This window comes from Lepus europaeus, chromosome 7, assembly GCF_033115175.1.
Source record: "Lepus europaeus isolate LE1 chromosome 7, mLepTim1.pri, whole genome shotgun sequence".
NCBI classification, from domain to species: Eukaryota; Metazoa; Chordata; class Mammalia; order Lagomorpha; family Leporidae; genus Lepus; species Lepus europaeus.
This window is the reverse complement of record NC_084833.1, coordinates 56,541,347-56,553,857: the sequence shown is the minus strand read 5'-3', so window position 1 is coordinate 56,553,857 and position 12,511 is coordinate 56,541,347. Positions and strand designations below refer to the sequence as shown.

At 42.0% G+C, this 12,511-nt stretch overlaps 1 protein-coding gene across 1 annotated transcript in view; it reads right to left on the bottom strand.

Moving 5' to 3' along the window:
- STK33 (serine/threonine kinase 33) overlaps positions 1 to 12,511 on the bottom strand; it is a 178,233-nt gene that overhangs the window by 146,830 nt on the left and 18,892 nt on the right. Inside the window, exon 2 of the mRNA XM_062198118.1 lies at positions 7,209 to 7,305. The gene's annotated coding sequence lies outside the window, so the exon portion shown is untranslated. The remainder of the gene's footprint in view (positions 1 to 7,208; positions 7,306 to 12,511) is intronic.

Below are 12,511 nucleotides of genomic sequence, written 5' to 3'. Positions count from 1 at the left end.
GCTTTGCCCACTACTCTTCCTATTAAGACTCTAGAAAGTCCTTGAGAGGTCACCTCCAGGAGTGTCATTTATGGAAAAACTAAGCCGACAGAGAGAACACCTAGTAAGATAATTAGTGGATTTTAGGAGAGGAAAAAAAAAAGACAACAAAGTACTGAGGAGTACAAGACAAATTCACCACCATCTAACCAGCACCACACAGGGAATACAGGTCTTCATTGTGATTTGTAGGCAAAGGTTAAGAAACTTCACATTTTTAACAAAAATATATCTGCCCCATCTCCCTAGAAGTGATAACCCCTGCTTTTGCTGTAATTAGGGCTTAGCTATGGGTTAACTTGCAATTGGATATAAACCTAGAACCATCCCTACACTGAAGGCAGCATTAAAACTGGGGCAGAGATGAGTAGGCGTCTGGTGCAGGGGGTGAGCCGCCATTCGGGACCCTGCATCTCATGCCTGAGCACCTACGCTCAAGTCCCGACTCTGCTCTTGATGTCAGCGGAGGGAAAATGAGCACCATGGACAGCAGCAGGTGATGCTTCAAGGACCTGGGTCCAGGTCACCTATCTGGGAGAACTTGGACTGAGTTTTGGCCTCCCAGCTTGGCCTCATCCTGGCTGTACAAGTATCTGGGAGGGAACCAGCAGATAGAAGATTCTGTCTGTCCGTCTGTCTGTCAGTCTCTCTCTCTCTCTCTGCATTTTGAAGAAATAATTTTAAAAAAATAAACCATTTTTAAGAATGGGGCAAACAAAACAGCACTCCTACCTCAGAATCAACCCTTGGGACATTTGGATCTGGCTAAAAGGTCCATGAGAGTCTCACAGGCATGGAAAGCCATGACACGGTGGCAAAAAACAATCTGAATGAAAGATCCTGGTGAACAAGACCCCAGCAGAAGGAACAGGCCATCAAGGAGAGAGGCACCTTTCTCTGAAGGGAGGAAGGAACCTCCACTGTGACACGGCCTTGACTAAACAAGTTCAGAGTCGGTGAACTCAAGGGACTTCCATAGCCTAGACAGCTCATAGCAAGAGTCTCGGGTGATTGCTGACGTCATAAATAAGAGTGCCAATTGTTAAATCAACAACGGGAGTCACTGGGTACATGCGCCCCACGTAGGATCTCTGTCCTTAATGTGTTTTACTATGAAACTTAAAAACACTACTAGTCGAACAATACCCTATACCTTGTGCGGTTGTGTGACTGCAGCCTGTTGAAATCCTTGCTTAGTATATACTAAGTTGATCTTCAGTATAGGAAGGTAATTGAAAATGAAACTCGATAAAGGGCGGGATGGGAGAGGGAGAGGGGAGGGCCACGGGAGGGAGGGAGGTTGGGGGGGAAGCCACAATAATACAAAAGTTGCACTTTGTAAATTCACATTTATGAAATAAAAAATAAATTAAAAAAAAAAAGAATGGGGCAAAAAAGAAATAGGTTTCTGTGTCAGGAAGCACACAGCTAGAGTCCCAGTACCCCGTGTTCGCATGTCAGTCCTACCATTGATAAGCTGTATGACAGTAGCATGTTATTGAAACTATCTGAGCCTCGGTTATCTCATCTATACAAAGAGACTAGAAGCTGTCTCTGAAGACAGGGAGAAAGTGCGCTAGCGTATTCAAAGCTCTTAGTACACTGCGTGGCACATGATACATATGCAAAAAGGGAGAAGTCCTATCAGAATCCTTAACTCTTATCTTCAGGCTCATTTGTTCTTCCCTGCTGCCTTTGAAGACTTCTCTGGTCTTAGATGCAATAAATCTGTCCACCTAGAATTCTACTATCCTATCTGCTCCACCTATATCCAAAGGACTCCCTTGCCTCTCACTTTGTCAACAACTCCTGGGTTTCACTTACTACCTACCCAGACCTACAAAACTGCTGGCCTACCCCTCCTGTCTAACTTTCCTCCCTGTCCTAGCCTCTTCCATATGTTGCCATTCATTTCCAGTGTGACAAATCTCAAGTCAAATCATATTGTTTCAGTTCATCTGAAGGCTGCCTAAAAGACTTTATTTAACCTACAGTAGCCACAACCATTACTTGCATATAACTAACACCACTGGTCAGCTGATGAATTATTCTGTGCTCAGGACCACGCAAGACTCTCCAGATAAGTATATCCAATCCCTCCAAAATATAATGCTCCTTTTATGCAAGCACAAAGTTACCTTAAAATGTTGTTTCTAGACAAAGCCTCTGGGTTTCTGCATCTTAACTCAACACCTGGTTATCTCTAAAACTTAAGAGCTGAGAAATAAAATTCTCTGAGCTATATTTTAAAAAAAATTCTTAAGATCCATACTGCCTTAAAATTGTCAGAGTATCAGGGGCTGGTATTGCGGCATAGTGGGTTAAGCTCCAGTGTGTGATGCAGGCATCCCATATGAGAGTGCTAGTTTGAATCCTGTCTGTTCTGCATCTGATCCAGTGCCCTGCTAATGCACCTGGGAAAGCAGGGAATGATGATCCAAGTGCCTGAGCCTCTGCACCCACAGGAGAGGCTAGATGGAATTCTGAGCTCCTGGCTCCAGTCTGGCCTCGTCCTGGCCATTGTAGCCATTTGGGGAGTGAACCAGCAGATGGAAGACCTCTGTCTCTCTGTCTCTGTCTCTATCTCTGTCTCTCTCTCTCTGTTATTCTGTCCTTCAAATAAAAAAAAAATAAAATCTTACAAAAATGTATTATAATGTATTTCACTGGACACTAAATTGCTTCACTGTTTCATTACTTTCTGGGTATATTCTAAATCCTTGACTGAATTAAATGAGTCCAGAAAAGGAATTTTGAATACTACTAATCCAAAGTTTAACGTTTAATATATGGTTAACTTAGAAGCAACAAATAAAGATTAAGGTCATTAGCTTTTTTCCTTGCAAGACATCATCTCACAGAATATCTTGATTAAATTCTGCAAAGACAATCTATCATCCCGATATTGGGTCACATAATAGACATATATGCTTTCACTAGTACAAAGATGACAATTTATGTTTCTAATTCAAAAATTATTCTGCTACCCAAATCTTTGATAGCACACTTCAATTTAGTATAATTAAAATTTTGCACTTCCAAAAACAGAAAACAGACAATATTTATATTGTCAGGTGATAGACTGACCTCTAGTGGAAAGTCTGAAAATTACCAAACAAGTACTTGGGGAGGTCTAATACAGTTTTAGTTATCCAACCTATAATATGATTAAAATAAAGTTTAAAAGGCTGATAATGAAAATAATGTATTGGCCGGTGCCGTGGCTCAACAGGCTAATCCTCCGCCTTGCGGCGCCGGCACACCGGGTTCTAGTCCCGGTCGGGGCACCGATCCTGTCCCGGTTGCCCCTCTTCCAGGCCAGCTCTCTGCTGTGGCCGGGGAAGGCAGTGGAGGATGGCCCAAGTCCTTGGGCCCTGCACCCCATGGGAGACCAGGAGAAGCACCTGGCTCCTGCCATCGGATCAGCGCGGTGCGCTGGCCGCAGCGCGCCTACCGCGGCGGCCATTGGAGGGTGAACCAACGGCAAAGGAAGACCTTTCTCTCTGTCTCTCTCTCACTGTCCACTCTGCCTGTCAAAAAACAAATAAATAAATAAAAATAATTTATTAATAATTCAAAAAAGAATGCCTAAAAGGGTAACTATGAGAGACTGTGGTTCATTCCTCACCTTTGTCACTGTCTACCTGTGTCACACCTATTTCCCCATCTGTAAAATGGGAAGACAAGGATTACCTACCTCATGGGATTAATGTGGAGATCAAATGAGTCAAAATATGAAAAGGATCTAGAATACTGCGTAGTACGTGGTTCAGTGCTAAAATTATTAGTTCCTGTTTGTGCCTGGAGGCCAACCATAATTTCAGAGGACATGAAAAGAGTACTCACAGGAACACATTTCTTCAGGGATTCGGCTAGAACAAACCAACACAGCCCCGATTCAATGAGTCTTCCTGTTCCCAGAAATATAGGAGCTCTGCCTATCTATCTAACAGAACACGAGTGGAAATCAGAAGTACCTAGCTATCATTTTGTGGGAAATGTTGCGAAGCTTTTTGTGCTGTCACAATATGGGCAAGATAAAGGACATCAGATGCCATCTTTTAAACCAAAAACAAACATACAGCTTCAGCCCACAGGGCTGGGCCAGCCTCTGGACTCCTGCTACATTTCATAACTAAATCATACACAATTAGCAACCTGGCTAACGCTAAATCAGTCATCAGGCTCAGATTATCTGAATCACAATGTAGCACTTCTCTATAATTCATTTATTTCTTTATTGGGCTACACCTTTTTTTAAACAATATTCCACTGCTTCTAGAGCAATATATCTGATTAATGACTAAAAAAATTCCTCCCTTACAAAGTTAATAATATAATTTCCATCTCTTTTTCTAAGGAAAGTCCAAATCAGCAATTATTTTCAGCTGACAGAAATGCACATAAAACTGAAAAATGATCTATAATTCCAAGGTACTTCTTCACTACAAAATAATTGTCATCTAGGACAAAATGGACTGTTTTTATCATAAAACAATATGATCACTCAAATAAAATGAATATAGTCCTTAGTATTTTCTATCACAGTCCTGAAGTACCCTAATTCATTTCAGTAATTCAAATTTTTTATTCTGGGAACATTTCAAGTTGAAATTAAAAGTTGCAATTCAGTTATTCAATATATTCACAAACCCATTAAAATGACATAAAAGTTCCTCTAAAATCTTATTCACAACATTTACATATATTTACTAAAAGAGATTTAAAAGGAACAATTTATAAAATTAGAATTATATGTTGTGGATAATGTATTATACATGTGAGATCACAGATCAAAAATAATTACAGGGGCTAATGCAGCTAAGTGGGTTAAGCTGCTGCCTGTGATGCTGGCACTGCGGGTTCAAGTCCCAGCTGCTGTGCTTCTGATCCAGCTCCCTGCTAATGCACCTGGGAAGCCAGTAGAAGATGGTCCAAATATAAATGATGTTTGTGAAAAGTTATCTAGGCTTTTGAAATTTGAGTTAAAACTGAGTTTGACTTGACTTCCTAATGATCTAATTTGTTAATGGTGCATTCTTGAAGTATCTTTGGTTTTCCTTTCTGGTTATTTTAGGTTTCTTAGTTATTAGCTGTAGACGCCATAGTCAATGAAATCAAATGCAGAATAAAACCACTTCCGTTAATGAAGATTTCTATCCTTTATCCAGAAGATGCTAAAATTTATTTGTACTGTCTTTGGTGCAGAGTAAATGAGTTTGTAAAAGAGTGACCTATCATATTTTGGTAGTTGAATCGTATTAGCTATTACAGCAGTCTCTGATGAGTAAGTCTTCACTAGACACTTTGGGTTACTATCCTCCTGCATTTCTTCTAAATGAATCTTTCTTTCCAACAGTTTCCATTTTGTCATGTCTGAGTTCTTACCACTGCTAAGTCATCGTAGAGCAGGGCTGGCAACCTGATTCGTGGGCTTTTCAGCAGCTTCTGACTCACGCTGTTCGGCTCATAAAGTGAAATGATTAGACACACTCATTTGTACAACATGGACAGTCAGTGTCCTAGAACTCCTGTTTCCCTCTGAGGTTATTTCTGAAACTTTTCCAATGTTTCTTCCTTTTTTCTTTTAAAGATTTACTTAATTATTTGAAAGGCAGGGGGGGTGGGGGAGACGGGGTGGGGAAGAGGAAGAGAGGGAGAAAAGGAAAATGGGGGGAGAGGGAGAGAAACCGAAGATGTCTTCCATCTGTTGATTCACTTCCTAAATGGCCAAAATGACCAGAGCTGGTCCAAGCCAAAACCAGGAACCTGGAGCTTCACCCGGGTCTCCCTTGTGGGCACAGGGGCACAAGCACTTGGGCCATGTCCTACTGCTTTCCCAAACGATTAGCAGGGAGCTAGATGGGAAGTGGAGTAGCTGGGTCTTGAACCGGCACCAATATGGGATGCTGCCGTTGATGGTGGAGGCTTAATCTGCTATGCTACAACACTGGCCCTTATGTACGTGCTTTTAAACGTATCTAGAACCATACTTAGACATAGTAATTTCTCACTGAGTAATACAGAAAAATGCAAAGTACTCTGTAATATTAACATCATCTTCGTGTCATTTTATAGTCCACCAATGCAGGAGCTCTGAAGAAGTGAGTAGCTACTCCTCACACTCCATCCCATCTTGGAGCTCTGCAGTTCCTAACACACATGCTTACTTTGGTTTTCTCCACTGTACAGGGAGATATTAAAAATTCCCTTTTGCCCATTTTCTGGATATACTCCATAGCAACAGAACCATTAGGATCCTTTTCATAGCATGTTTCTTGAGCATGAATTATACCATAATCCTAACAAAGGTCAAACGCATCAGTGCTTCTCCAGGGAAGTTCTTCCATGCAGTAATGAGTCATTTTTCCTTAGGAATGAAAGTTTCACTCTGCTGAGTAAATGTCTGAGTCGGCCAACTGTGCCATAACCTTCCCTTTTCTCATATTTGAATTTTATAAGCCCATACAGACATAGTTGATTACAGTGACTGACACAGAACCCTTCTGCTAGAAAAGCACATGCTTACAATTTACCACACATCTGCACGTACAATTTTTAAAATTCCATATTAGCAATAAAGTGTAACTCTACTATAGTGAAACACTTCATACTCACGGAGATCCCCTAGTTTCTTGTTTAGCATATACAGTGAACTTAAACATGTATCAGATAACTCAAATTCAGTGTCATTCACTACAGAGTTGTCTGTATTATCAAAATACAAAAAATCCAAGTATCCTTCAACAGGAGACTAGTTAAGTAAACTGTGGTCATCAACACAGCAGAATATTATGCAGCAATTTTTAAAATGAAGAGGTTTTTTAAAAAAAAAACTGGAACAATGTCTAAGAAACTTTTAAGCAAAAAAATATAAGGATGCAAGACAATGTCTACAGTGTACATCTACAGTCCCATTTGTATAAAGCAAGGATGAAATTTATTCACAAGTGTCATATGCATAATATTTTGTATATTTAATTTATACATACACACACAGAACATCTCGTTGTTATTTGTTCACATGCAAAGGAAACCAGTGACAAAGATACAAGGACAAAAGGAAACTGTTTTCACTATCTATCCCTATATTTTTAAATTACGTACAAAGTACAACTATTATCCATTCAAAAAATTAAATTTTAAAGAATGTATAAGGTTATAGTTACATGCAGAGACTCTGTGGATAAGATCTGTGTTTACTCCCAGCTCTCCATTCACCAGTGTGTAACCTTAGGCAAGTTCTCCAAGTCCCAGTTTCTTCATCTGCAAATCAGGAGTAATGACAGTTACTGAGCAAGAAATCACATCAAATATACAGCTGGCACCGCGGCTCAACAGGCTAATCCTCCGCCTGCGGCACCCCGGGTTCTAGTCCCAGTTGGGGCGCCGGATTCTGTCCTGGTTGCTCCTCTAAAATGGCCAGGGCTGGTCCAACCCAAAACCAGGAACCTAGAGCTTCATCTGGGTCTCCCTTGTGGGCACAGGGGCACAAGCACTTGGGTCATGTTCTACTGTTTTCCCAAACGATTAGCAGGGAGCTAGATGGGAAGTGGAGCAGCTGGGTCTTGAACTGGCGCCAATATGGGACGCTGGCATTGCTGGTGGAGGCTTAACCTGCTACACCACAACACTGGCCCTTATGCACGTGCTTTTTTTTTTTTTTTTTTTTTTTTTTTTTTTTTTTTTTTTTTGACAGGCAGAGTGGATAGTGAGAGAGAGAGACAGAGAGAAAGGTCTTCCTTGTTGTCGTTGGTTCACCCTCCAATGGCCGCTGCGGCCGGCGCATCTCCCTGATCCGAAGCCAGGAGCCAGGTGCTTTTCCTGGTCTCCCATGCGGGTGCAGGGCCCAAGGACTTGGGCCATCCTCCACTGCACTCCCTGGCCATAGCAGAGAGCTGGCCTGGAAGAGGGGCAACCAGGATAGAATCCGGTGCCCCAACTGGGATTAGAACCCAGTGTGCCGGCGCTGCAAGGCGGAGGATTAGCCTGTTAAGCCACGGCGCCGGCCTGCATGTGCTTTTAAACATATGTAGAACCATACCTAGACATAGTAATTTCTCACTGAGTAACACAGAAAAATGCAATATACTCTGTAATATTAACATCATCTTCGTGTCATTTTATAGTCCACCAATGCAGGAGCTCTGAAGAAGTGAGTACCTCTTCCAGGCCAGCTCTCTGCTGTGGCCCAGGAAGGCAGAGGAGGATGGTCCAGGTGCTTGGGCCTTGCACACGCATGGGAGACCAGGAAGAAGCACCTGGCTCCTGGCTTCGGATTGGCACAGCGCACCGGCCGTGGCGGCCATTTCGGGGGTGAACCAACGGAAGGAGACCTTTCTCTCTGTCTCTCTCTCTCTCTCACTAACTCTGCCTGTCAAAAAAAAAAAAAAATCAAGTATATAAAACAATTAGCACAATTATTACTTAATGCTCTTTTAAATGGCATTGCAGACTTGAAAAATCACACAGTTACGCCATTCCAATCCGTTTTAACCTTTCTTACCCTCAGTGAACAAATTTTGCTAGTTTCTTAAAAAATGTATGGCATTCTTTTTTTTTTTTTTTTTTTTTTTTTGACAGGCAGAGTGGATAGTGAGAGAGAGAGACAGAGAGAAAGGTCTTCCTTTTTGCCGTTGGTTCACTCTCCAATGGCCGCTGCGGCCGGCACACCACGCTGATCCAAAGCCAGGAGCCAGGTGCTTCTCCTGGTCTCCCATGCGGGTGCAGGACCCAAGGACTTGGGCCATCCTCCACTGCCTTCCCGGGCCATAGCAGAGAGCTGGCCTGGAAGAGGGGCAACCGGGATAGAATCCAGCGCCCCAACCGGGACTAGAACCCGGTGTGCCAGCGCCGCAAGGCAGAGGATTAGCCTGTTAAGCCACGGCGCCGGCCAAAAAAATGTATGGCATTCTCACAGTTGTCCATTTTATAACCACTAGAGGTTGGATCTGACCCCAAAGAAGCAGCTAAAGAGTTTGAATTATAGGAGGGAGGCAACTAGGAGCCACTGCACATTTTGTATAGGTTTTATAACAAATCTAAACTTTTTGCTTTGGCTCTCTGCCACTAAATGCAGATATAGTCACGTAGTCTCCACCCTACTAAACATAATGCCACTTCGTATCTGTAGTCCTACTTTTACCACTTACAAGGGAATTTAAAACACTTCAGTTCAATTCCTGGAATAAGAATCTCAGAAAGAAGTCCCTTAAAGGATATTATAATTTTTTTTCAGCAAGTATGAAGGAAGCAGAGCATATATTTTATCCTTCTTTCATTAACATTTTAAATTTAATTTTAATCAACCTATTAAATACGAATCAAAGTGATTTTAAAATAGTGAAATAAATAAATGAAAGCCAAAGAAGAACAGTGATTTGCCAAAAGCCACAGGCTTTAGGAGAAAACAAAAAAATAGCTACCTAGAATTCACGTCCTCTCATCTGCCTGCTCATTTCACTCACATCCTTGTTGAGTAGCCGTTCTTACCGGGAAATCATTGAACTTCCCTTACCTACAATGTTTTTCTCTCTCCTGCAGGGACCTTACTATGCAACTCAAGACCTGATTCACAAAAGCTGTCCTGGATTTGAGAACCACAAATCTCTCCTCTAAACTCCAGCTACTGGAGCCTGGGTTGTGGTACATAAGGTTAGGCCACCAGCCTCGACCAGGTGGAGCACGTACTCCCGTTCCAGTCGCTCCATTTCCAATCCAGCTTCCTGCTAGTGTGTCAGGTAAAGCAGCAGAAGGTGGCCTGAATGCTTGGGTCCCTGCCACCCAAGCGGAAGACCCACTTGGGGTTTCTGGCTCCTGACTTTGACCAATTGGGAATGAGCCAACAGATGGAAGATCTCTCGTTCTCTCCCTCCCTATTTGTCACTCCACCTTTCAAATAAATAAAGAGATAAGATAAACAAATAGGTAAATAGATAATAAATAAATAAATCTTTTAAAAAATAAATAAGGTCCAGCTCCTCCAGCCTGGGTTACCTGCTATCATCTGTATCTATTTCACAGTGTATCCTCTGCCCAGCTGTAAGCAATCTGAGAGCAAGCTGGCCTGGTGGAGAACTTGTAACTACCACCACCCACCCTCTTTCTCCCCACTCTGACCTTTGGAAGCTCAGACTTGCAGCCTCAGCCCAGCAGAGGCGTCTTCTGCTTCACTCACCCCTCCCTCTAAATTCCTCCATGGACGCCTTGCCCTACCTCCCCACCAAGTTACATTTCTCATCTCCAACCTAACCTTAACCCAAGCCTCCTGTCTTAGAAATCCTTAACTCAGCTCATTTCTTTAGAAATCTTTCTGTAACGAAGGTTCACATGCTGTCCAACTGTATTTACATCGCATGGTATTTCTGCTCATGGATGCTCACATGGGCCTGTCCTGTATTTCCATTCACTGGCAAAGGTAAGGAGAGGAATGTTTTCTATTCTGAATTCGTCTACCACCCACCCAAAACTATACTATTGCAGACAGTAAATATTTTCTTCAACAACTTCTTTTCTATATTCATTCTTCTCTTTTTCACAAAATCCAGCTCTTCATTCTCCTCTAAAAAGAGTGTCGTCTTCTCACATTTACATCAAAGAGACATACAAGTTCTGACTTTCAAAAACATAGTAATTCCATGAGGGAAATTCCTCTTAAACTACTAACGTAAGTGTGGTGTTTTCAGTTTTACAAATGGACAGCTATACAAATGATTGCAATATTTTCCACAGTAATAAAAGCACTCATGCCATATAGGTTATATAATGAAGGCTACCAAATCTTTATATCCAGTTGGGATTTTCTCCTAAGCTTTCAGACCCATACCTAAAACTGCCTATTGAGCATTTATCTACAAGGATGGCCCACAAACACTTCAAATTCAACGTGTTCAAGACAGTAATAATTATCTCACCTTGCTCCTCTACCCTCAACCCTTACCTTGTTCTTCCTTCCCCACTCCCTGGGTTCCCTATTTGAGTCAATACTCCCACATCCACTGTCTCAGTCAACTTTGGCTGCTAAAAATTACCTTAGCTTAAGTGGCTTTACAACAAACACTTCTTACTCCTGGAGTTTAGAAGTCTGAAATCAGGGTGACAAGGCAGTTCTTGGGGAAGGCCTTCTTCCTGAATTATAGACAGCTGTCTTCTTGCTGTGTCTTCAAGTGGAGAACAGAAAGCGAGCCCACGTCTGGCCTCTCACACTAACCCCACTCACACCAGCTCTATTCTCATCACCTAGTCACTTCTTAAAGGCCTTCCCTCCAAGTACCACCACACTGGCATTACAGTTTCAGCATATGAACTTGGAGGGACTCAATATTCAACCCACTACAGGCACCGAGGCAGCTATACCATAAATTTAACAGTCATTCCACTTTCCATCTCTCTCCCTAAATATGTACATTTTCATTCTATTTCTAAACATCTTTAAAACTAATCTGGGGCCAGCTCTGTGGCACAGCCAGTGCAGCCACTGCCTGTAGTGTCGGCATCCCATATTGGGTGCCGGTTCGAGTGCCAGCTGCTCCACTTCTGATCCAGCTTTCTGCAATGGCCTGGGAAAGCAGCAGAAGACGGTCCAAGTCTTTTGGCCCCTGCACCCACATGGGAGACCTGGAAGAAGCTCCTGGCTCCTGGCTTCAGATCAGCACAGCTCCAGCCATTTTGGCCATCCGGGGAGTGAACCAGCAGATGGAAAACCACTCTCTCTCTCTTTCTCTGTTGTTACAAAGAACCTCTCTTTCTTTTTAACTTTGCCATTCAAATAAATAAATAAGTCTTAAAAAAAAAAAACTAATATACTTCCCTTCAAAATGGAGACAATAGGAGAAGAGAGATTTGGAGAGGGGGACTCAGGCAAATTCTTTAAACTTCCAAGATTGGAGGGTAGTAGTTAAGAAAACCGATTCTACCACCAAATTGGCATAATTCAAAACCCAGATGAAGCGTTTACTATCTATGCGAGGTATCTATCTCATAGGATTGTTGTGAAATATAAATGAATTACCACATGTAAAGTGCTAAGAATAATGTGTGGCATACTTCATAGTATTCCATTTTAAACATAAATAAAATTTTGAAAAGTCATTTGTCCTATAAAAATGTAAAATCTGTAATTTTTTAAGACAGAAAATAAAAATGTAGGACTACCATGTCCAATTAATCTCAGCCTCCATCACACCTGAAATTTTAGACACATTATGCCCACGGCCATTTGCCCGGTCAATGATTCCAGTGTCCCCTATCTGGACTACTATAGCAGCCTCAAGTTAACTAATCTCATTATCTCGAGCCCCTCCAGTATATTCTCCAAACTGCAACCAAAATTATCTTCTAAAATGCTTTTCTAGCTACATCATTCCACTACTTAAAAGCCATTCAATGACTCCCTACTACTTTGAATGACAGTTTAAATTCCTTAACATGGCTCAGATACCCCAGTATGACGTGAATTATAGGGTCTCCAGCA